Source organism: Strigops habroptila, chromosome W, assembly GCF_004027225.2.
Source record: "Strigops habroptila isolate Jane chromosome W, bStrHab1.2.pri, whole genome shotgun sequence".
Taxonomy (NCBI): domain Eukaryota; kingdom Metazoa; phylum Chordata; class Aves; order Psittaciformes; family Psittacidae; genus Strigops; species Strigops habroptila.
The window spans coordinates 28,593,631-28,617,080 of NC_044301.2; the positions used below are offsets into that span (position 1 = coordinate 28,593,631).

Here is a 23,450-nt window from a genome sequence, read left to right on the forward strand (position 1 = left end):
ATCGAGGGGTGGACTTAACGATGGACACTATTGCCCAGGTTATTCACGAATGTGAAACGTGCTGCAATTAAGCAAGCCAAACGGTTAAAGCCTCTCTGGTATGGAGGACGATGGCTGAAGTACAAGTATGGGGAGGCCTGGCAGATTGACTATATCACACTCCCACCAACCCGCCAAGGCAAGCGCCATGTGCTTACCATGGTGGAAGCAAGCACCAGCTGGCTGGAAACATATGCTGTGCCCCACACCACTGCCCGGAACACTATCCTGGGCCTTGAGAAACAAGTCTTGTGGCGACACGGCACCCCAGAGAGAATTGAGTCAGACAATGGGACTCATTTCCGGAACAACCTTATAGACACTTGGGCCAAAGAGCACAGCATTGAGTGGGTATATCACATCCCCTACCGTGCACCAGCCTCTGGGAAAATCGAACGGTACAATGGGCTGTTAAAAACGACCCTGAGAGCAATGGGTGGTGGGACTTTCAAACACCGGGATACACATTTACCAAAAGCCACCTGGTTGGTCAACACTAGGGGATCTGCCAACAGGGCTGGCCCAGCCCAATCAGAACTTTTACGTACTGTAGAGGGGGATAAAGTTCCTGTGGTGCACATAAAGAATTTGTTGGGGAAGACAGTCTGGGTTATTCCTGCTTCGGGTAAAGGCAAACCCACTTGTGGGGTTGCTTTCGCTCAGGGACCTGGATGTACTTGGTGGGTAATGCGGGAAGATGGCTAAGTTCGGTGTGTACCTCAAGGGGATTTGATTTTGGGGGAAAACAGCCAATGAACTCGACTGTGTGCTGTTGCCTGCTATATAACACTTCTACAGCCCATCAGCTAGATGCTCATCTCTACCACTCTGGGCATTGAAAAGAAGATATGTGCTGTCATGATCATCAGCGGAGAATAAAGTCATGGGAAAAGCCAGCACCAGCAGAACTGTCCTCGGGTCACCATCGAGTGATCCTGACTTCCCTCCGATCATCACCCCAACAAAGAATGAACTTTGAAACCAGACGAGCTCAGCAGTGACCAGACGAGTTCAGCGGTGTCGTCAGCAGGCAAGAATCCAACACTACACACCGTCTCTCCTGCCCTGAAATACAGTTACAAGAGATGGAGCCTGACATCATGGACTGGATGAATTCAGCAACTTTATAGGGATTGGTCCATGGACTAAGGAATGATCTCTCTCTCACTTTGTGTGTGTGTCGGTGTATATATACGTGTGTATAAATATATATGAGACAAAAAGCGATGTGATTTGAAAATATGGGATCTGAGCATGACATGAATGGTATGGAATAAGGGGTGGATACTGTCCTGGGTTCAGCTATAGCAGTCATTTTTCTCCTTCTTAGTAGCTGGTGCAATGCTGGGTTTTCGACTTTAGTCTGAGAACAGTGCTGATAACACAGCAATGTTTTTAGTTGTTGCTAAGTAATGTTTACTCCAACCAAGGACTTTCTCAGCCTCATGCTCTGCCAGTGAGGAGGGGCACGGGAAGCCGGGAGGAAGCAGAGACAGGACGCCTGACCCAAACTAGCCAAAGGAGTATTCCATACCACAGCACGTCATGCCCAGTATATAAACTGGGGGGAGTTACCCGGAAGGGGCAGATCGCTGCTCGGGTCGGGCTGGGTATCGGTCAGCGGGTGTTGAGCAATCGTATTGTGCGTCGTTTGGGTTTACTGGTTTTTTCCTTTTCCCCTCTTAGTTTTATATTCTCTCCCCTTGTTATTTCCCTTATCATCATTATTATTGGTGGTAGTAGTGGTAGTTTTGTATTGTGCCTTAGTTACTGGGCTGTTCTTATCTCAACCAGTGGGATTTACATTCTTTAGATTCTCCTCCCCATCCCTCTGGGAGGGGGGGAGGAAGAAGGGGCGGGGGGGAGTGAGTGAGTGACTGCGTGGTTCTGAGTTACCAACTGGCTTAAACCACGATGGGTATGTAGATTCTTATTTAATAACCCACCTCCCTTGTTTTTTTAAACATAAAATGTGTCATGTTCTGAGAGAAACTGTTCTGATTTAAATTGTTTATAGAGCTTTAAATGTTTCCATTTTTGCAAACCTTGAGTTTTTGTCTTGGTGACTGGTAGGGAAACTTGAATTGCTCTTTGCACTTGCTCAAGTGAAGCATGGGAGCTCTGCCGCTGCGTGGCTCGGGAACAGGACATGGGACACAGCCCCTGCTGCGCACGTTGCCTGTTTTAATGGTTTTAACGTGAGAGCACGTAGGGCAAGATCAGGGAGTGTCTGTTGTTCAGATGCCTTTTCCTTCTCTCTTGGCGAATGGGTAAGCTTTACTCCGCAGTTTGTCAAATTTGATAGAAGACGTTAATGATGGATCAGGTCTCTGAATAAATAGGACAAAAAGTAGAAATAGGACAAAAAGTAGAAGGAAGATTGGATTCCAGTTTGCAACATAATCAGCTTTCTGGCTTCCTGCATGTGGCAAATGTCTTTCAAATTCATTTAGATATTTTATTTAGATGACGCTATGAATTCTCTGTTGACTGTGTCCTGGCAGGAAAATCTTCAGGAAGCCTGTGCTGATTTGTGATATTCTCCCATATCTCCAGGCATTATTCCTTCTACTCAGGAGGTCGCCTGCATCCAGCATCTTTGTTCCATCAGCTCCGTGTCTGTCGGTTGTTTACTGCCCGGCGGCACTGGGGACTGCGGGGCCACATTCTCATTCCTGTGACTGACTGTTCATAAACGCCTCCCAGCACCACGGGAGTTCCACAGTGCTGTGGGAAATAAAGTTGTGCAGCATTAACCTTCCAGGGACCTGAAGGTGGGAAGTAAGGAGGTATTTCCTACCTCTTGCAGCTTTCTTAGCGTGCTGGCTGGGTTATTGTCACACTATACACATCCTGATAGTTGAGAGAATGGGGACTGGCCTGTCATGGTTCAGTCTGCTCTTAATCTCCAACACTAGCTATTAACCCTCTTGCCCCGCCCACCCTCGTGCACTCCTGCAGCTTGTGTCCAGTGGAGAGATTTGTTGGTAGATGACGGGTGGAAGTTCATTCCACTGGAGAAACATTTCTCTCTGAGACAGGCATGTGGGAAGGATAGTCCAATTTTACTACATTTATTTTGTCTACTTGAAAGCTTTTTTTAATGTATTTCCCACTAAATTATAACCTGGTGTATTTATGTACATTAACAGGCAAACTGCTTTTCGATAAGCTGGTGCTTCCTGAAAAGTATCTTGTTTTCTACAGAAATAAAAAGTTGTGTTTGTTGAGGACATTCTTTATGCAGCTGTGTGCTTGGGTTTGATTTGGTCGGGCTAAAACCATCTTAATGACTGTGAACAGGAGACTACAGCTGGGGCTCAGTTTCTGTTGAGTCCTTCCCTACTTTTGCTCAGGGACCCGGATGTACTTGGTGGGTAATGTGGGAAGATGGGGAAGTCCGGTGTGTACCGCAAGGGGATTTAATTTTGGGGGAAAACAGCCAATGAACTCAATTGTATGCTGTTGCCTGCTATATAACACTTTTATAGCCCACCATCTAGATGTCTTCACATCACCAGCGACTGACCCTGACTTCCCTCAGATCATCACCCCAACAAAGAATGAACTTTGATGAAACCAGATGAGCTCAGCAGTAACCAGATGAGTTTGGCGGTGTCATCAGCAGGCAACAATCCAACACTACACACCGTCTCTCCTGCCCTGAAAGACTATTACAAGAGATTGAGCCTGACATCATGGACTGGATGAATTCAGCAACTTTATAGGGATTGGTCCATGGACTAAGGAATGATATCTCTGTGTGTGTTTGTGTGTATATACATATATATATATCTGAGACAAAAGCGATGGTATATTGAAAAATGTGGGATCCGAGCATGACATGAATGGTATGGAATAAGGGGTGGATACTGTCCTGGGTTCAGCAGTAGCAGTCATTTTGCTCCTTCTTAGTAGCTGGTGCAGTGCTGTGTTTTTGACTTTCAGCCTGGGAACAGCACTGAGAACACCAATGTTTTTAGTTGTTGCTAAATAATGGTTACTCCGACCAAGGACTTTCTCAGTCTCATGCTCTGCCAGGGAGGAGGGGAAGCCGGGAGGAAGCAGAGACAGGACACCTGACCCAAACTGGCCAAAGGGGTATTCCATACCACAGCACGTCGCACCCAGTATATAAACTGTGGGGAATTACCCGGAAGGCCCAGATCACTGCTCGGGTCGGGCCGGGTATCGGTCAGCGGGTGTTGAGCAATTGGATTCTCTCCCCTTTTTATTTCCCTTATCATTATTATTATCGGTGGTAGCAGTAGTAGTTTTGTATTGCACCTTAGTTACTGGACTGCTCTTATCTCAACCCATGGGATTTACATTCTTTTGATTCTCCTCCCCCTCCCCCCAGGAGCGGAGGGAGGACGAAGTGGGGGAGTGAGTGAGCGGCTGCGTGGTTCTGAGTTACCGGCTGTGCTTAAACCACGATAATTGTACTTCTAAGATTTATCCCAACCTTTTTAATACGATAGTAAATATTAACACCATACACTTACCAGGTACATCAGGACACTGCCACCCATAACCAGGAGGAACCTGCTGACACTGGAGTAGAAATAGATAATGTTGACAAATATATAGAACAATGTTGCTGAGTAGAGCCGGTCCAACCAATGTCGATGGCCACCCTCTTCCTCTTCATCCATGAGGGGACCCATTTGGGCATTCATCTGCAAGTTCTGGTTGGCTGCTGCATTAACCTGGGCAGCAGGTTAATCCCAACCCATGGGATTTACATTCTTTGGATTCTCCTCCCCATCCCTCCGGGAGTAGGGGGGGGAAGAAGGGGTGGGGGGAGTGAGCGAGCAGCTGCGTGGTACTGAGTTACCGGCTGGGCTTAAACCACAATGGTCCTTTTCGGCACCCAACGTGGGGCTCGAAGGGTTGAGATAATGACAGATCTGACCAGAGTGTGTCTAATCATATTTGTGATAAGCATTCATTGTTTCAGATTAATAGTCACTCGTCACAATGTTGATTTATTGGCTCTCAGAGTTGTTGCGTTTGATCTCAGAGTTTCATTGTGTCATACCTTACTTGCAGCCAGTATTTGCTGTTTTAGTGTTTATCGGCTTTGGGGACTGGGCTAAGGTTCTCATTTCGCTGTACTTTATGGTAATGTCTTGTAATGCAATAGAATCATTGATTATGAATCTGGTCTGGCATGTGTTCTCAGCGTGGTCATCACTTCTATACTTTGGGAGGCATGTAATGGGAATTGTTAACTATTACACATCTTTTTTTTTCCTTCCCTCGGAAGGCCAACCTATGAAGGGGACATTCCGTCACACCCGCTGCTCCCCCACCAGGCTATTTACAGCAGCATTTGAGAATTCTAAAGATTTTGAATATCCTTTGAGTACCCTCAAAACCAGCCTGCTCCTTTTTCTGAGAACCAGCGTGTTGCTGCATATGCTGCATGTGTTTTACCCATGGCCATACCACCCTGAGAACGCCTGATCTCCTCCAATCTCAGAAGCTAAGCAGGGTTGGGCTCAGGTTTTGCCTAAGGTTAAACAACTATCTAAGAATACCACCAAGAGATCTTTCCCGAGGCTGGACAGTCATGAGTGGCAGGGTGTGTGGGATGAAGTGAGTTGTCAACTCTGAGAGTTCAAAAACAATCTCACCCCTTCCATCATTTCAGCTGTGGAAAAACTCCTGTCCCAGGAGTTCAAACAATTGAGAGACGATCTATCCAGCTCCCCATGTGTACAGACCTGCATCTCAGCTATTAACAGAAGGCGCCCTGTTGCTAGAGAGGAAAGATATAGGAGGTACATATCATGGGCCACCCTATGGTTTTACCTGCAGGATCACAGAGAAGACATGAGAAAGTGGGATGAAAAAACCTACCTCAGTTCTGGAAGAACTTTTGCGTAACTCCCCCCAGTTTATATACTGGGCATGACGTGCTGTGGTATGGAATACCCGTTTGGCTAGTTTGGGTCAGGCGTCCTGTCTCTGCTTCCTCCCGGCTTCCCGTGCCCCTCCTCACTGGCAGAGCATGAGGCTGAGAAAGTCCTTGGTCGGAGTAAACATTACTCAGAAACAACTAAAAACATCAGTGTGTTATCAGCACTGTTCTCAGACTAAAGCCGAAAACACAGCACGGCACCAGCTACTAAGAAGGAGAAAAATAACTGTTACAGCTGAACCCAGGACATTATCTTAAGCTGAGAGTCTGTGTCTGCTCTTCAGAAACAGCTTTTCTAGAGGAGCTGGGTACAGACTGTACCTGTATGCTGGCGTGCAGTAGTCAGCATTGCTTACGTTGCCTCTGCAGTTGTGTCTGGGAAATGAATAACAGCTTTTCGCTAATGGGTCTCATGTCAACAGGGGTGATTTAGCAAGGAAGACTCCAGTGCATTAGTTGCCATGACTCAAGACTCATTCAGCCTCATACTGATGGTTTATTGGTTTATAAATTAAACTGCAGAAGCTGCTTCCCAATGGTGCTGGCATGCTGAGGATCCTGAAAGGGGTTCTTCCTGTCAACGTCTCTCAGAAATCTTTAAGTTACTGCCTGAGGAGTCAGGGCATGCAGGGTTAGCCCCAGCTCTTATAGCAGGGACTCCAGCCAAGCTGCCCTGGTGCCTGTCAAAATCACGGCATGAGTCTGAGGAGGGATTGAGACCCTTGTGGCATTTGCCAAAAGCTCACCAGTGGTCCATGCCTGTTCATGTGGCATCCTGCATCCTTGCTTTCTGAGTGGGGAGTAAGTCCCTTGGGCTTCACATAGGCAATAGAATGCTGTCCATGAGATCTTGGTGAGCGATGCTGGCTGCTGCTGTGCTGGAAGGATCTGTGCTCCTCCTTTTGTGGGGAGGAGAGAGGCAGCAGGGACCAGGGCAGGGATTTGTGGATCTGTGCTGGTCTGTCAGTCATCGTTGAAAAGTTCTTTAGAAATTAAAAGATATTTTCTAAAAAGGTAACTCATTTCTCCCTGAGACCAGCTGGGCTCTTTTAATCTTAGGGCTCTTACCCAGAAATTCAGCATCTACCCCTACATGGGCCCTCAGCCCTCAGCCTTTGGAGGCGGCTCCTGGCAGCTGTGAAGGAAAGGTTTCCCTACAAGGACAATGTTATGAGTCGCTCAGCCAACTGGACCACGATAGAGAAAGGCATCCAGTCCCTGAGGGAATCAGCCATTCTAGAGATGATCTATCGTAGGCCGGATGCCAGGAATGCATCCGTAGATCCAGATGAAGTTGAATGTAGACGACCCATGTGGTGGAAACTTACACGGAGCGCGCTATCATCATATGCCCACTCATTGGCATCAATGACCTGGAATGACGTAGCACCACCAACAGTGGATGAAGTGATTTGTCAACTCTGAGAGTTTGAAGACAATCTCACCCCTTCCATCATTTCAGCTGTGGAAAAACTATCCCAGGAGTTCAAACAATTGAGAGACGATTTATCTGATCTATCCAGCTCCCCACGTGTACCAACCCATGTTTCAACTATTAACAGAAGACGCCCTACTGCTTGAGAGAGAAAATATAGGAGGTACACGCCATGGGCCACCCTGTGGTTTTACCTGCGGGATCATGGAGAAGACATGAGAAAGTGAGATGGAAAACCTACCTCAGTTCTGGATCAACGGGTGCGTGAACTGAAGAGGAGAACAGTGGTCAAGGATGATCCTCCCATGAAAGTTGCTGCTCCAGTCTCTGGTGAGCAATTTTCCAGATGGAGTGGAAGAGCTGATTTTACTCCAGCTCCTGTGATAAGGGATACTAATCCCTTTCTACAGGACATACGTGGACAATCTTATGATCACTATTAGAGGGGCCCTGCCTCCAGCCAGGTGGAGGAGAGGGACAATCAGGTTTACTGGACTGTGTGGATCAGATGGCTTGGCACATCAGTCCCACAGAAGTATAAGGCTCTAGTAGATACCGGTGCACAGTGTACCCTGATGCCATCAAGCTGTCAAGGGGTGGAACCCATTTATATTTCTGGAGGGACAGGAGGATCCCAAGAGTTGACTGTACTGGAGGCTGAAATCAGCCTGACTGGGAGGAAGTGGCAAAAGCACCCCATTGTGACTGGTTCAGGGGCTCCATGCATCCTTGGCATAGACTATCTCAGGAGAGGGTACTTCAAAGACCCAAAAGGGTATAGATGGGCTTTTGGTATTGCTGCCTTGGAAACAGAGGAATTAAGCAGCTGTCCACCTTGCCTGGTCTCTCAGAGGATCCTTCTGTTGTGGGGTTGCTGAAGGTCGAAGAACAACAAGTGCCAATTGCAACCACAACAGTGCACCGGCGGCAATATTGCACCAACCGAGACTCCTTGATTCCCATCCATAAGCTGATCCGTAGACTGGAGAGCCAAGGAGTGATCAGCAGGGCCTGCTCACCCTTTAATAGCCCCATATGGCCAGTGCAAAAGTCTAATGGAGAGTGGAGACTAACAGTAGACTATCGTGGCCTGAATGAACTCACACCACCATTGAGTGCTGCCGTACCAGACATCCTAGAACTTCAATATGAACTGGAGTCAAAGGCAGCCAAGTGGGATGCCACAATTGATATTGCCAATGCATTTTTCTCAATTCCTTTGGTAGCAGAGTGCAGGCCACAGTTCACTTGGAACCGACTGCCCCAGGGGTGGAAACACAGCCCTACCATCTGCCATGGATTGATCCAGACTGCACTGGAACAGGGGCAAGCTCCAGAACACCTGCAGTACATTGATGACATTATCGTGTGGGGTGATACAGCAGAAGAAGTTTTTGGGAAAGGGAGGAAGATCATCCAAACCCTGCTGAAGGCCGGTTTTGCCATAAAAGGGAGTAAGGTCAAGGGACCTGCACAGGAGATTCAATTTTTGGAAATAAAATGGCAAGACGGACATCACCAGATCCCCACAGATGTGATCAACAAGATAACAGCAATGTCTCCACCAACTAACGAGAAAGAAACACAAGCTTTCTTAGGTGTTGTGGGGTTCTGGAGAATGCACATCCCAAATTACAGTCTGATTGTAAGCCCTCTCTATCACGTGACCTGGAAGAATAATGATTTCAAATGGGGCCCTGAGCAACGAGAAACCTTCAAACATATTAAACAAGAGATAATTCATGCAGTAGCCCTTGGACCAGTCCAAACTGGGCCATATGTGAAAAACGTGCTCTACATCGCAGCTGGGGACAATGGTCCTACCTGGAGCCTCTGGCAGAAAGCTCCAGGGGAGACTTGAGGTCAACCCCTCGGCTTTTGGAGTTGGGGATACAGAGGATCCGAGGCCAGCTGCACTCCCATTGCTTTTCAGGCATAGTCCCAAATGGGATAAGTGAGCCACACTCTCTCAGAACAAGGAAGTCTGTGAACACCAGTAATGCACACAGAACTCTGCCAATGCTCACCTGGGCACTGTGGGATCCTCTGGCAGAAGAGTGTCAATCCTGGAGTGTGCATCTAACATGGGGAAGAATGCACAGTTTGTCTAGTCTGCCCCACAGGGGAGATCTTGCTCTTCTATGGGCAGTTGGATCAGCTTTGGAGACGGAGCTGTGGGCTCTGGTGCCAGTGCTCCAAGGGCCTGAATCCCTTCGCAGTGTCTGAGGGGTGAAGGCTATGTCTCCCCTTGCTGTGCAGGGAAAGAATCCAAGGACCATGGGAAGGAAAATGTGAGGCAAATAAAGTAGATTCAGAAGAAGTACAAAGAGAAGGAGAGAGCCCAAAAGCACAGCAAGCCCAAGTCCGTGAAAGCTCTGTGCGAATCCCAGAAATACAAAAACGTGGAGTCAAAGGCCAAGGCCAAACTCCAGGTCAGTACCCACTGAGCTCTTGAACTCTCCGGGCCTGGGATGCAGTTCATCTGTGAGACTCTGTGGGACGGTGGAGATGGGGGAGTCCCAGAACCTCCAGATCTGGGGCAGGTCAGTGCTGAAGCACAGAGGGCAGATGTGACAGTGGGGCTGTGTGCTGAGCGAGAACATGGTATCTGGCTCCAGAGAGCAATTGCTGTAATAATCCCTGTCCTGTCCAGCCCAGTAGACCCCTCATGCAGGAGAAGCTGAGAAGAGGAAAATCTCATCACACCCTCTGCCTGGAGGCTCCTACTTGGCCTTTTGGTTGTGAGGGATCTACAGGCATTTCCCCCTCACAGCCATATTCCTGGTCTAGAGGTGCATCCAGCTGGCTTTTCAGCTTCCCAGTGTTTGGGGTTAGTGCCAAAGGGCTGTGGTATTCTGTCCCATGGATCATCATGGTAGAAGCGTACCTGTTTGTACAGAAAGTAAAGCGAAGGCCCACTGGGAGAGGGAAGGAAATCTCCATCACTATCTTTGTGTGGATCTGTTGTCATCAGTCTGGATGTGGGAGGCCCATCTCATCCAGGTGACCTCTGTGTTCTGTTAGCCTCCTCTTTTGTCCAGAAATAGGCACTGCAGCTCCTATGGATGGGGTGGGTTCCTACTGCACAGCAGCAAGTGGAGGGGTGTTGTGCTCACTCTCATCATAGTGACCTCTTGGAGAAGAGGCCTCAGGGCTCCCTTCCAGCTCAGCCTCACATGGGAGAAGCTCCTTGAGGAAGGGGCAGTGCAAGTCTGCTGCCTTGGCTGGTGAGCTGCCGGCTCTCCAGAGTAGCCTTGAACTGCTAGAGCCTGCATTCCCATCAGCCTCAGGAGAGAGCTTTATCCTTCTGCAAGTCCCTGGTAGCCTTCATGGTCTTCATCTCTGTTCTCTTTGCAGCCAAACAGGCTGTGTGGACAGGGGCAACGCAGGGAGCTGCTGCTTGTGCAGATGGTGGGTGCAAGCTGGGTGACACCTCAAGCACTGCCACTTACACAAGCCTTCCCTTGGTACTTCCTTGCTGAGTACTTCCTTGCCTTCAAGTTCCTCGTCATCTCTGCGTTGCTTCATCCTGGTCTGCAGCCCTCAGGCCAACTTTTGACACTAAAATTATGTGTACTGATAACAACTGCAAAAATTGGCGAGATGATTTCCAAGCCAGTGGTTCCAAATGCTGTATCCCTTCTTCCCGGTTCCACTAACCTCCCTGAGGTCTGTGACCTTTCCACACATGGGAGCAAACCCACGTGTGCTTTAGGAACACAAGCCTACACTCTTGTTTGACAAATCCTCTGAGTTAGAGGAAGACTGAGATAATTTCTTCTTTTGTTCTGGGGAAGGGGGGTGGTCTCTGTGCAGGCAGTTTCTGCGTGGTGCATTACTTGTGCTCCAGAGAGAGGTGGCAAGAAGCCCTGGTGCTGACTCATGTTGCTTTAACTGTTGCTGTGGCTCTCCTAGAGCTGGGGTGTTCCCTTTGAAGGATCTCCATCTTCTGTGGAGCTGCTGCTGCTCAGAGTTTAAGTTGATTCTGTTAGGGTGCTTACAGGCTTGACTTAGTGGATTTATGGGTTGCTGCAATTTGGAGACTTTGACCAGACCCTCTCTTAGCAACAGTAATTGACTAATTGCTTCTATATATGCATCCCATTTCTGAACTGTGGCCTTTTGAGCTACTCCCTTGGGAGTAGCTCAAATCCATTAAGGATTGGATTCAGAAGGGGAAGAAAACCCTGTACTATAACATCTTGAGATGTGTGTAGTTTCTCAGCTTCCTTAACCCCTCTAGTGAGGGACAGGACCCCTTTTCCCCAATCCAGGTACCACTGTTCAGTTTCTTTAAATGAGGTAGAAGAAAACAGTAGAGGCCTGGCCAGTCCCCGTGGTCCCTTCTGGAACACACCACAATATGAAGCATGGGGGCAAATCCCCACTCCACTCTTAATGGATTCTGTGGGTGCAGTGGGCCCAGTTCCTGATAGGCTTTGAGTTCATCTTTCAGAGGATTAAGGGCTTCTGTAAGTTGTGGAGTCCAGTCCCATACCTTATTTTTCCAAAGCAAGTTGTATAGTGGGCGAGCAATTACCAAAAACCCTGGTGCATGTTTTCTCCAATAACCTCATGTGTCTAACAACTGTTGTAATTCTGTTTTATTGCCCGGGGTTTGTCCCTTCTTGATGCCTGACAGCATCTGGAACAGCTCCTGCTGCCCACCAAGCCCCTAAGAATTAACTTCTTGTCCAGGACCTTGGCATTTGGAGGGTGGAACGTTGAGCCCATTTTTATTCAATAGGTTCCAGATGGCTCCAGCCCCTTGCCCCACCTGTTCTTTATTGTCTTCACCAATTAGGATATCATCTCTATTGATATATGTGGACATCTGCTGGCACCTCCACAGTATTCAAGGAACTTGGCCAAGGCACTATGGGCCACTGGGGCACTGTGGGCCACTGGGGCACTGGGGGAGTGTTTATACCCTTGTGGGAGTTGGTTAAAAGTGTACTGCATCCCCTCCCAAGTGAAAGCAAACTGGGGTTTGTCTTCCCTTAGGGGAACCATAAAAAACATATTCTTAACATTCGGTGTGGCCATCCAGGGGTGGACAGCAGCCTGTCCTGCTGTCACTGCAGAGGTTACACTTGGAACAGCAGCAGTCAGCAGTGGAGTATTGCTGTTCAGTTCCCTGTAATCAGTTGCTAAATGCCACTGGCCATCAGCCTCACAGACTGGCCAGACTGGAAAGTTCCAAGGGGAATGTGTGCAACCTGGAACATGTCTCTTCTCTAGATCTTTAATCACTTCCGAGATGTCCCGTTTGGTATTGAACGACACAGGTTGTTCTGGATCGTGGTAGTGCAGGGTCAGTCTGTGACAGCCTCACTCAAGCAGCTGCTGCCTCTGCATCCCAAACTCCACACTCTGCCATGGGGTAGATCCTATCCCTTGCCTGCTGGTATGTCAAATCCTCATCTATTTTCCTTGTGAGGGCTCAGAGCCACTTCCGCAGCCACCATTCTCTTCTCCCCAGGCAGCCAGAGTTGAGTTTGAGCTCAGGGGAATTTTTCTGCTACACCAGTTACCCCCACTGTATTTACAGCTTTCCTTGATGGGTTAATTCCTCGCTGCTTAGTTAAAACACTAATTTGGGCCCGTATCAATTAAAAATCCCAGACTTGGGGGATATGTCTATGGGCTTCTCGTCTGCAGACATTGGCAGGTGTCACCAGGTGAGTGGGAAGCTGAGCCCGAAACCTCAAACTTGTGAGGTTTTAACCCCTTCAGGCCCTCCCACTGAGGTGCCAAAGGGTTAAAGGCACCATCGCTGGGGGGGGTGTGTCACCTTCATGTCTGTCTGGTCTCCTGACTCTTCCTCCCTTTGAGGGGCTGTCAGTGCAGCCCCACTCGGGTACTTGAGCAGTAATGCTCCTCGCCAAAGGTCATTTCTTTCCGAGCCCTAAGTCAGACCCAGTCTGTCTTAGGAAGGTTTGAGATCCCAGCGGGGTCCTGCCCATTGTGCTCCATGGCTGCCCTAGTTCTCTCCCTCAGAGACTGAATGACTATTTCCAGGGCATCTGGTCATCCTCTGAGGAGGGCTCTGAGGTGGCCAGGACCTCCTGGAGCAGCCATCAGTGCTCCGTGCAGCCCTCTTGTACATTGCTTGGGCGCAGGCAGCCTTTGGTACACCCTGTGGCAGCTCCGACAGCCCTCTCCCATGAGCAGGGTGTGGGATAATTACTGAATATGATTTGAAAATTAAACTTAGATTTAAAAATGTAGCATTGCTCACACATAAAGGAAAAATGGACTTTCAGGGTAAGATGCAGCTGCACGTGGTATGCCAGGAATTCATTCCACAGTGGTTCCCGTGACAACATTGCTTGACGGAGGATGGAGCAGAGCGGAGATTCTGCGGCCAAACTCTGTCATAACACCAGCAGAGATGGGAACTAGGTGGTACTTAAAACTGATAAGCTGCATACTTGCTGCCCTGAGCCAACGGTCTGTCATCTTTTGACAAAATGCTGTCCTTTGTGTGAACTTTGCTTCATTATAATGCATTTTAATACGAAAACACACCTCCACCTCCAGTGCTACCTGCCTCCAAAGTGAGACCACCCCTCTTTGAGCATGCTCTTTGAATTTTTTGTGGCATATACCTTTAAAAGCGAAGCGAGGAAAATTTACACCAATAACAATAAAGGTATGTATGACTAGAGTCACTCAAGCTCCACCTTGAAAGTGAAAAATACTATAAAAATGACCCAAAAAGTGGGGGGCTTTAGGGAAGACATCATCGTGGACGAGCCGAGGAAGACCCCATCAGCTGACTACTCTCGACTCCTGGGACCGGTCGACGGGCTGGACCTTTCTTCCCCCCCATAGGGACGCCTTTGGGTAAGACTTGCACTGTATCCAGTGCTTCCCCGGGAAAATTAGGAATCTCTATATAGAGTTACTTTTTACTTTTATACTTTAAAGCCAGGCTGTATTATTCATAACTTTGTCACACGGTTGTATACTTTATTATTTGCACGTGCTTTTGCAGACAGTGTATTTATCACCGGCAATCCACAAGAACCTGTATCTGTTGCTTTAATAAACTGCACTGTTTAAGTAGCTAATCGTAAATCTCTCATTGAACGCGACCAGCTCCCTCAGTGTGGCCGTGCTAGTTCGTGAGCACGATTAGACTGAAGGTGCAGTGCACTATTAGTGCATCCGGAATTGTGATTATTCAATATATTGAATGCGACCGGACTGATAGTGGCAAATTGGGCATCACTCAGAATCTAAGCCTAGCCGCACCCAGCCCCTCTAATATCTGAGGACCAGCTGGAAAGCAAGGGGGTTTATTTTCTGCCAAATTATTTTACCCTTTCACGCAACACAGGGACAGCCTCTCCTCGCTCCTGGGGTCTAGGCCCCAGCCCAGGAAGCCCCTCGGGAGGTTATCAAGCAATTGCCCACCGCTCCATTGCTCAAAACCACGCCTGGACCCCCAAACCCGCTCGCTTCTTCATCACTGCATAACACTCCATCTCCCCCCAGCACAGACTTTCCACAAATGCTCTGTCTCTGTTGCTGTGCAAAAACTTCCTGTGCAATTCCCTGAGCTGAGGTCCCAACCAGAAGCCGTGCACAATGTGGGCTGGGGTCCTGCTATGCGGACCCATCTGCCTGTCGGTTTTAATGAGAGCTCGCACGTTCCTTTCCTCCAGCTCCTCCACCTCTTCAGAGCTGCTCTCATCAGAACCTCCCCAGCTATCTCCATCCCCATCCTCTGGGTCTGTGCCCATAATCAGCTGCTGAATTTGGATAACACTGGTGGGTCTTTTTGCTCATACCAGCATAATTTCAATTCTTTGTTCCAATAACCGCGTTTGCTCTCTTTCTTTGTTCAATTCCTCTTTTGAACAGTCCATCTCCAAATAATTCCTTTTAAAGCAGTTTTGTGCCTGTACCAAGCCTGTGCCCAGGATGGCACATGTGCTCTCTTCACCACCTCCCCCATCTCCACAGCATTGTTCCATTCTCTCTGCATCTGCTCCTGGGTCGAACCACTTCTCCTTCCCCCACTGTACACCCAGGGGAGAAGGGATCATCTGTGCACCCTGTCACTTTTCCTCTATGGACATCCCACTGACTACGCCAATTTAAATGTCACAGAACCAATAAATTGAGGCTAGATTTATTGCTCAAACTCAATTAAAGCTCCACCACCATCAACTGCAGATTCGGGATGTCACATGGATTTGTCACTACACTGCTGATTCTTAAACTTTATGTCAAATGATCCAAAATGCACAATCCCTCACCTAAAAAGGGAGGGCTCTCAACCTTGAGGAGTTCCCTTGGATGGTGACCTAACCCGAGGGGACAGTCCCTGACTGCAGACCTGCTGCTCCAAGGAGGACTGACTCCAAAGGGCTCTCTGGCAGGGCTCCATTCATACCCTGGTCCAGTCTGTGGTCAGATATGGTCATGTAGCCCCCATGGGCTCAGGACCCAACTTCCTCGCTTGTCAGGGCTTTGTCAGGGTGTTCGTACCTGCTACAACTTGTTTGTCTTTGAACCAACCATGCTGGGTAAAGGCACTTCTCATTAACTTACCAGAGAGATCTGGGCCTCCTGGCTCCTGCTGAAACAAGACTCATCATCTTTGGAGCATGATCTGTCTAAGCAGCGCTGAGGGCATTTCAAACCCTGGTCCTTACACCAAAACTACTGATATGAGTGTCCTATCCCATGTCTGCCAAGCTACATGGGTCAGGCAATGAGGAATCTGCCTTGAGGGGTCTGCAGTTCAGCTGAGAGAGCAGCTGAGACCTTGGGTACCTGTGAAGATCTGGAGGCTGCCCTGTACAGTTCCTGTCACTTCCAACAGCAGAGCAGTTCCCTAGTTGCATTTGTCATAAGGTCACCCACTTGCCACAGTCAGCTGTCAATTTTCAGGGTTTCTTTGCAACAAGACTGTCTGAGATATAGTCCTCAGACTGCCTGTTAGACATCAAGTACTGTCACCTTGTGCCAATGCTAACCACAGCCTTTGAAGATGCCTCTCACATGCAATTCCACCCTCCCCAAACCACCAGACTCCTCCACTCCCTGCTCTTCTTTCTGTCTAGAGCAGCATAACCACAGATTATGGGGTGCTGAACAGAGCAGCACTTGAGAATAGCAGCTCAGCACTCAGCTTCATGTCTACCTGGGCCATTTCAGTCAAGTTTGCTTGAATGGGCTCTGCAGCATGCTCTGGATTTGTGGCACTGGGGTGGCTTCAGGGAGTTCAAGTTCCCTACTGTTGCCAACAAGGGAGACTGGCATGTGTCTTGACTTCAGCACGCTTACTCCACACTGCCATGTGCCCCTTTCACAGGAAGATTTCTGCTTTTTAAGGAGTTGTGATCACTGTCGGTATGGACAGCATCCCTAGCTCTGTTGGGTTATCTGGTGTTGCTTTCCTTTCATGCCTAAGAGTTTAGTCAGTACAAAGGACTCTCCAGTCAATGCTATGCATGTATTTGATCCAAATGTGTGTTTCTGATGATTTTTTCCCATTTTTTTAGCATTTCTTTACAGAGTTCAGTTGCCAGGCCTGGATTTGTTGCTGTAGGCAGTCAGTTTGGCCTTTGCTGGCTGAGTCCAGATTACCTTCCCCCAAGAACTGCCAAGTCATGGCAGAAAGAGCATGCTGTCATCTGCATGCTGGAAACTTGTGGTTGAGCTTGTGGTTGACCACCCAAGCTTTGTTGGGTTGATTTCTCTTTTCTCCAGCCTTCCTCCACTATTGGATCTTTTCTTGCCTCTCCCAGGAGAGCTCCCCACCTCCAAATCCAGAGGCTTCAAAATTCCTGAGGGCATATTCTCGCTGTGGCCCTGGGATCAAGCCATGTAGACCACTCTCTCCAGGGCCTGCCAGAATGAAAGCAGGAGCAGACACATAGGATCCAGAGGCACTGGGTGCTGAAACAAAGGTGAGTTGCACACTAACTGCATCCATCCCATGGGTTTCTGGCACTCATCCATCCCAAGGGTTTCTGGCACTTATCCGTTGCTCCTGCTTTGAACTCTTCATGTGTTCTTCTAAAGTGTTGGGTCAGATGTGCTGCATGAGCAGGGAGATCTGTAAATACTTTTCCTGGCTGACCCAAGGAGCAGGGTCTTGGTCACTGGGGTGGTGAGACGGGTGTTCAAGGATTGCTGATACTGACATCTGGCTTCATCCCTGCTCATAGTTAAAGAGATCATGAAGTTCCCTTTGAAAATCCCACCTCCTCACTGTACAAGTGCCAGTGATTTCCAATCTGCTTTTCCTAGGGCTTTGCAGGAGGTCTTGGAGATTTGGAGACTGCTCCCACCTTAGTCAAAGGAACTGTGGCTTCTGGACATTAGATAAAAAATTGGGAAATGGGTGAGCTTTTTAGTAAGGAGAGTTAAATGAGTAGTAACAGTTAAACCTTTCAGGTGGTCTGTCTGGGAGGTCCTAAACTGATCTGTGTCTCATGTCTTCTTTCTTTGGCAAGCGTGGGGTTGTCAGTCTGTTGGTTCCCAAAGGCCATGGAGTGACTTAATTTAAACAGGGCATAAACTCCTAAGGAGGAAACCCAAGAAAACCTTAAACTCAAATCCAGTGACCTCCTCCCATCTTGACCACCAGAGGAGCTGTGATAGCAAGTGCTGTCTCTGGAGAAATGCCCCCAAGGACCAGCTAAGATCCTGCTCTGCCAGGCTTCTGGTGAGGGCATGACCAGTTTTTCCTCTGACCTTTCAGCTGCCCTGATGGGCTCAGAATACACCAGTAGGAGCCGTGTGGACTATGCCAAGCCTGGTTCTTTTGTCCTTCTGGCTTTGAGGCCATGGGGTCAGCCTGGGGACCTTAAAAAGGCCAGTTTTAGGCTTGGCTTTTGGTGCCTGCCTTCTCAAACCACGGTCAATAGCTCCTGCATGACTATGGCCCTGCACCTGAGATGGGATGGTGTTGTAGTTTGAGCCCAGCCAGTAACTCAGAACCACACAGCCGCTCGCTCACTCCCCCCCTTCCTCCCCCCGCTCCCGGAGGGATGGGGAGGAGAATCGGAAGAATGTAACTCCCATGGGTTGAGATAAGAGCAGTCCCGCAACTAAGGTATAATACAAAACCACTACTGCTACCACCAATGATAATAATGATTAGCGAAATAACAAGGGGAGAGGATACAATTGCTCACCACCCACCGACCGATACCCAGCCTGACCCGAGCAGTGATCTGGGCCTTCCGGGTAACTCCCCCCAGTTTATATACTGGGCATGACATGCTGTGGTATGGAATACCCCTTTGGCTAGTTTGGGTCAGGTGTCCTGTCTCTGCTTCCTCCCGGCTTCCCCTCCTCCCTGGCAAAGCATGAGACTGAGAAAGTCCTTGGTTGGAATAAACATTACTTAGCAACAACTAAAAACATCAGTGTTATCAGCGTTGTTCCCAGGCTGAAAGTTAAAAAACACAGCACTGCACCAGCTACTAAGAAGGAGAAAAATGACTGCTATAGCTGAACCCAGGACAGATGGGCTGAGGGTGCACCCGTCCTACTGCCCTATACCCGCAATTCAGTGTCTTATGCAGGTGCCTCTTTGCTTTGTCCCTTGTGGGGACAGGGGCACTGCCTGTGTGCCGGGCCCTGCTGCCTCCCTCTCTCTTCTTGCAGATGCAGGTGGAGGGCAGGAGCATCGACTTCATTAAGCACAATATCCGCAATGCCAAGCGGCCCTGCTGCGGCAGTCCCTGTCTGAGCAGGTGCTGGCTGAGATGCTGCAATAAAAGCACTGGGAGCAGGAGGACTACAACACCAAGCAAAAGGGCCATGTCCCCCAGTAGTACATATGCCCTCTCTGGTTCATGAGACTTTCTGTCACAAGCCCACTTTCCTTCATCACGTCCCCCAGCTTCTGCATAGAAGGGGGGCTGGGGACAGAGGTTCTCTTGCCATATGCAAGCAGTGGGATTTTCTGTGGCCTGGGGAATAAAAGCAGTCCCTCCTGGTTTCTTCATGAGCATCCTGTGGCCAGTGTGACTGGGCTCAGAAAGAGTTTTGTCTCCTCCTCCCTGGGTTGCTGTTGTCCGATGGTGCTGACATGGGGATGTTCTGTGCTCTGAGAAGTGTGCTCCTGCCCCCTGTAAGCCTTGCTCCACATGATGTAGCTTCAGTATTACAAGGTCTGGTTTTGGAGAGGCAGACACCTTGCTCTGTCTCGCAGCATTCATCCTGCCCTGGACCTGGGGTCTGAGGAACATCCAGCTAGTGACTTGCCTGTTGGGGTTCTGAGTGGAAAACTGTTCCTGGTGACCCTGTCCTAGAACTGACCGTGGTGTCAGTCCTTTGGCTCTGTGCTGTGCCTGCTGTTCTCTGCCAGCATCCCTGGCTGTGAGCTGCTTTGTCCAGCTTCATTCCGTCACTGGCCCTCAGATGGTTTTGAGAGGACTCAGTGGCCTGGGCCAGAAGCAAGGAGAAGAAGCCCTTGTCTCCAAAGAGCTTGTGTCAGCCTCAGTGCACCTCTTCCAGCAGCCCTTCAGTGCACATGGAGCACATTTGCTAGTCCACGCATGTAGGATAAACCCTGGTGTAACCCCTCCATGGCAGAAGCGTGTGCTGGCAGCATGGGTCTCTGTGGTCCTCAGGCAGGGATGCAGAGACTAGCGGGGTTTGAAGGGCTTGATTCCTGTCCTTTGCCTGCCTCCCTGGGCAACCCCTCCTGACAGATGTGCTGACATGTGCTTCTTTTGCCTTCCCTTTGCCTTGCCAGCCTGCTGGAGAGGAAAGAGCTGTGGTGCAGAGAGATGGAGGAGCGGCTGTGAAACCTGCCAGATCCCAACATGCCACCTGGTCATACCATGATGCCAGAGAACCAGCAGCTGGAGACCCTCAGCAGTCTGTAGCAGAGTAAGAGGAAAAGAAACAGGGATTCCAGTTCAGAAAAATGGGTGATTCTAGTCAGGATGAGGGAGAAGTTCTGGGGCACAGATTCCTGCCACTCAGAGAATTACCTGGAATAAGGCATGTAGCTGGGATGTGAGCTGTGTATGCAGAAAGAGCAATCTCCTTCAGGTTGGTGGGCTTGCAGGTTACAGGACTGGCTCTCTAGAGCAGACTTGTCCAATAGACCTGATGTTAGGGTTACTATTGCTCTTAATATGATAGAAAGATTTTGATTGGAAGGGACCTTCAGAGGTCTGTAGTCCAGCCCTTTGTTCTTCAAACTGGCACAGGTCACTCGGGTCCTCATCCAGCAGAGCTTTCAATAGAAGGATGGGTATTCTAAGTCCTTCTTCCAGTGCTGCCATCATTTTCGTGGCTGATGAGGTCAGGGGAAAAGGACGAATTTCTTTGCTCTTCTACTTACACAACTTGTTTGGCTTGGTTTTGTGTTTTACAGGCCAGGAGCAGCTGATAAAGGACCTGGTGATGCTGCCAGTGAGCGCAGACACCCTCAGCATGCAGAAGGGGCATGCGGAGCTGGAGAGGAAGCTCTCCCAGACAGAAGAGGCCATCAAAATTTTCTCGAGGCCCAAGATCTTCATCAAGCTGGACTCCTGAGCCGGTGGGGCTGGGTTAGGGCTCATGCAGGTGCCGATGTAGTGTCCAGTGTGCAGCCAGCATCTCTTGCTCATGCTCCAGTGCTGTGTCTGTCCATGGAAAAGGGAGGGAGAAGCCCTAATATACTCTCTGTAGTCTTGAGAACAGTTGTCTCTGTGTTGCTTGACTTCTCAGAGATCAGCTCTCTGCTCTGGATCCATGGCATCACCTCTTATTTTCCCTTTTTTTTCCCCACTTCTAGGAACTGGTAGGAGGTCTCCCATGCTGGTGCCTGCAGTATTCCTTGTCCACCCCTCTCTCCTGAGCTGGCTCATGGTCATGGCTCATTCTGGGCACCTGCAGACTTGTCTGCACATAACTGTTGTGCTGTTGGTCTGCCACATGTGCCCCGGTCCTGAGCACTGCCCCATCCTGCTCACACAGCTGGTGCCTCCCTGCCTGCTGGCTGGGCTCAGCAGCTTGGGGACCACGAAGTGGTGCAGAGCTTCAGTCCTGTGCCCAGGGAAGAGCTGGGCTGGCTGCAGGGGGCTGCAGGATGTCTGGAGAAGCCTTTGTTGTGTGTGGGGCAGGATGTGCTCCCATAAAGCATCATTTCCCTCATTCAGTGTGTGTGCAGCTCCCGGTGGGCTCAGCAGGGCCTGAGGAGTGGTGGTGGGTGGCAGAAACCAGCAGCACTGATGTAGTGCAGGCAGGGGGAGAGCCATGGGTCCTGGTCCCACTTCCTGCAGAGGCCCAAGGTGGCCAGGGAAGTCAGGTTTCACAGGGCTGGGGTGCTGGGACATGGTGGTGGACTCAAGTGGAGGATGAGCAAAGTCCTAGCAGATCTCAGTCCACAGCCTGACAGGACAAGGCTGGGCAGATGCCATTGTGGAGGTGAGCTCGCTGCCTCCTTACCTTCAGAGGCCACATCAGGACCTGTGCAGACCTTTGCAGGGATCCTGCTGCATGAAGTGTAGAAAGATTTGATCTAGAAGGGATCTCTAGCAGGCTTGGTCCATGTCCTGCTCAGCAGAGGGCCAGCTCCACAGCCAGGGGCCTTGTCCAGCTGAGTTAGCAAAATCTCCAAGGACAGGGCTTCCATCACCACCTTACTGGGGCTGTCTCCAGGTGGCGCCACCCTCAGGGAAACCCTTTTGTCCCCTGAAGTCCCATCAGAATGTCCCTCATTGCAGCTTGTGCCTGTTGCCCCATCTCCACTGCAATGGCTGCCCCAAGCAGGTGCCTTGTGTCAGGGGTTTGCTCCATCCCAGGCAGGGTTTTTGGGGTGAGGATGTTGCAGAGCGGGGTCCAGCCCTGCCTGCGGCACCCTGGGACACTGCGGTGTCCTGGGATGTCGGGGGCTGACACTGTTGCCAAGGGATGAGGAAGCTTTTTGTGCTGGAGGAGGTGAAGGTGCCAACCTGAAAATCACCCCCTGGTCCCCTGGGGCTGCCCTCGGGGCAAACACTGCAGCCAGGCTGAGCCGGCTGGATAAGAGTGGTGCTGGGGGGCCGCAGGCACCAGCCCCCGGGCTCCTCCCTGCCCGTAGCAAGTCTGGACTAACCCGCCCTGCTGCCTGCTCTGCTGTCTGCCCAGAGCATCACCTGGCTCAGGAGCCTTGGAGCTGCAATCCCTGCCTGCCCCGGGCAGGGCTGCGGCTCTGATGGACAGTCAAAACCTGAACATTTGGTGCTGTCCCCTCAGACCCCGAGAGCTGCGGGTCCTTCTCCTCGCACAGCCCCACCACATCCCCTTGGCAGCAGTGCTACCAGCACTGAGGGGACGCTGTTTGTAGAGCTGGGAGAGCTGGCGTGGGCCCTTGGCACTAAACCAGCACTGTGAGGTTTTGGCTACACCAGGGGTTTGGTTCTTGGGGTCAGTGAAGGCAACAGGACACAGTCCCCCTTCCCTGCAGAGGGACTGGCCACAGGGCACACTCGTGCCTGTGCCCAGCATCGCCACACAGAGCCAGGCCAGGGCACTTGGTGCTGGCGCTGAAGGTCAATGATGCAGGAGATGTGGCGAGAGGGGGTGAAGGACCGCAGAGGTGGCCAGCCACCATCTGGCCAGGCCTGTTCCCACCAGGACAGCAGGTGGAGAAGCTGTCACCCCCGTGGGTCCATGGGGACCCAGCAGCACCTCCCTGCTGGGGTGTTGCTCCATCCCTCCCTGCGGGCAGGAAGGTGCTGGTCTGGGGCTGGGCCAGACCAGCAGCAAAGCAAAGGCCAAAGCCACCATCAGCCCAGCACTTTCATGCTGGGAGAAGGATGGAGGGTGCTGGGAGCCCCAGGTGAGCAGGAGAAGGGGGTACAGTCCTCCTGGGCTTGGGGCTGGAGAAGGAGGATGGAGCTGTGCCACTCCCCAGCAGCATTTACTGGAGCTGAGTGACAGCCACGGTGCTGCTGCCAGCCTGGGTGCCACCCGGCTCCTTGTGGATGTCACCAGGGTGTCCCCTGTGTGGTGAGAGCCCTGCAGCGGAGACGAGGTGGGAACTGGGGCAGGCCAGGCCAGGCCAGGCTCATTGTGTCAAGCCACCACAACAGGCTT

The 23,450-nt window shown here is 50.3% G+C and overlaps 1 pseudogene; it reads left to right on the forward strand.

Moving 5' to 3' along the window:
- The first annotated feature begins 736 nt into the window (after positions 1-736).
- On the forward strand, positions 737-20,924 carry LOC115618990 (annotated as a pseudogene).
- Positions 20,925-23,450: the final 2,526 nt, after the last annotated feature.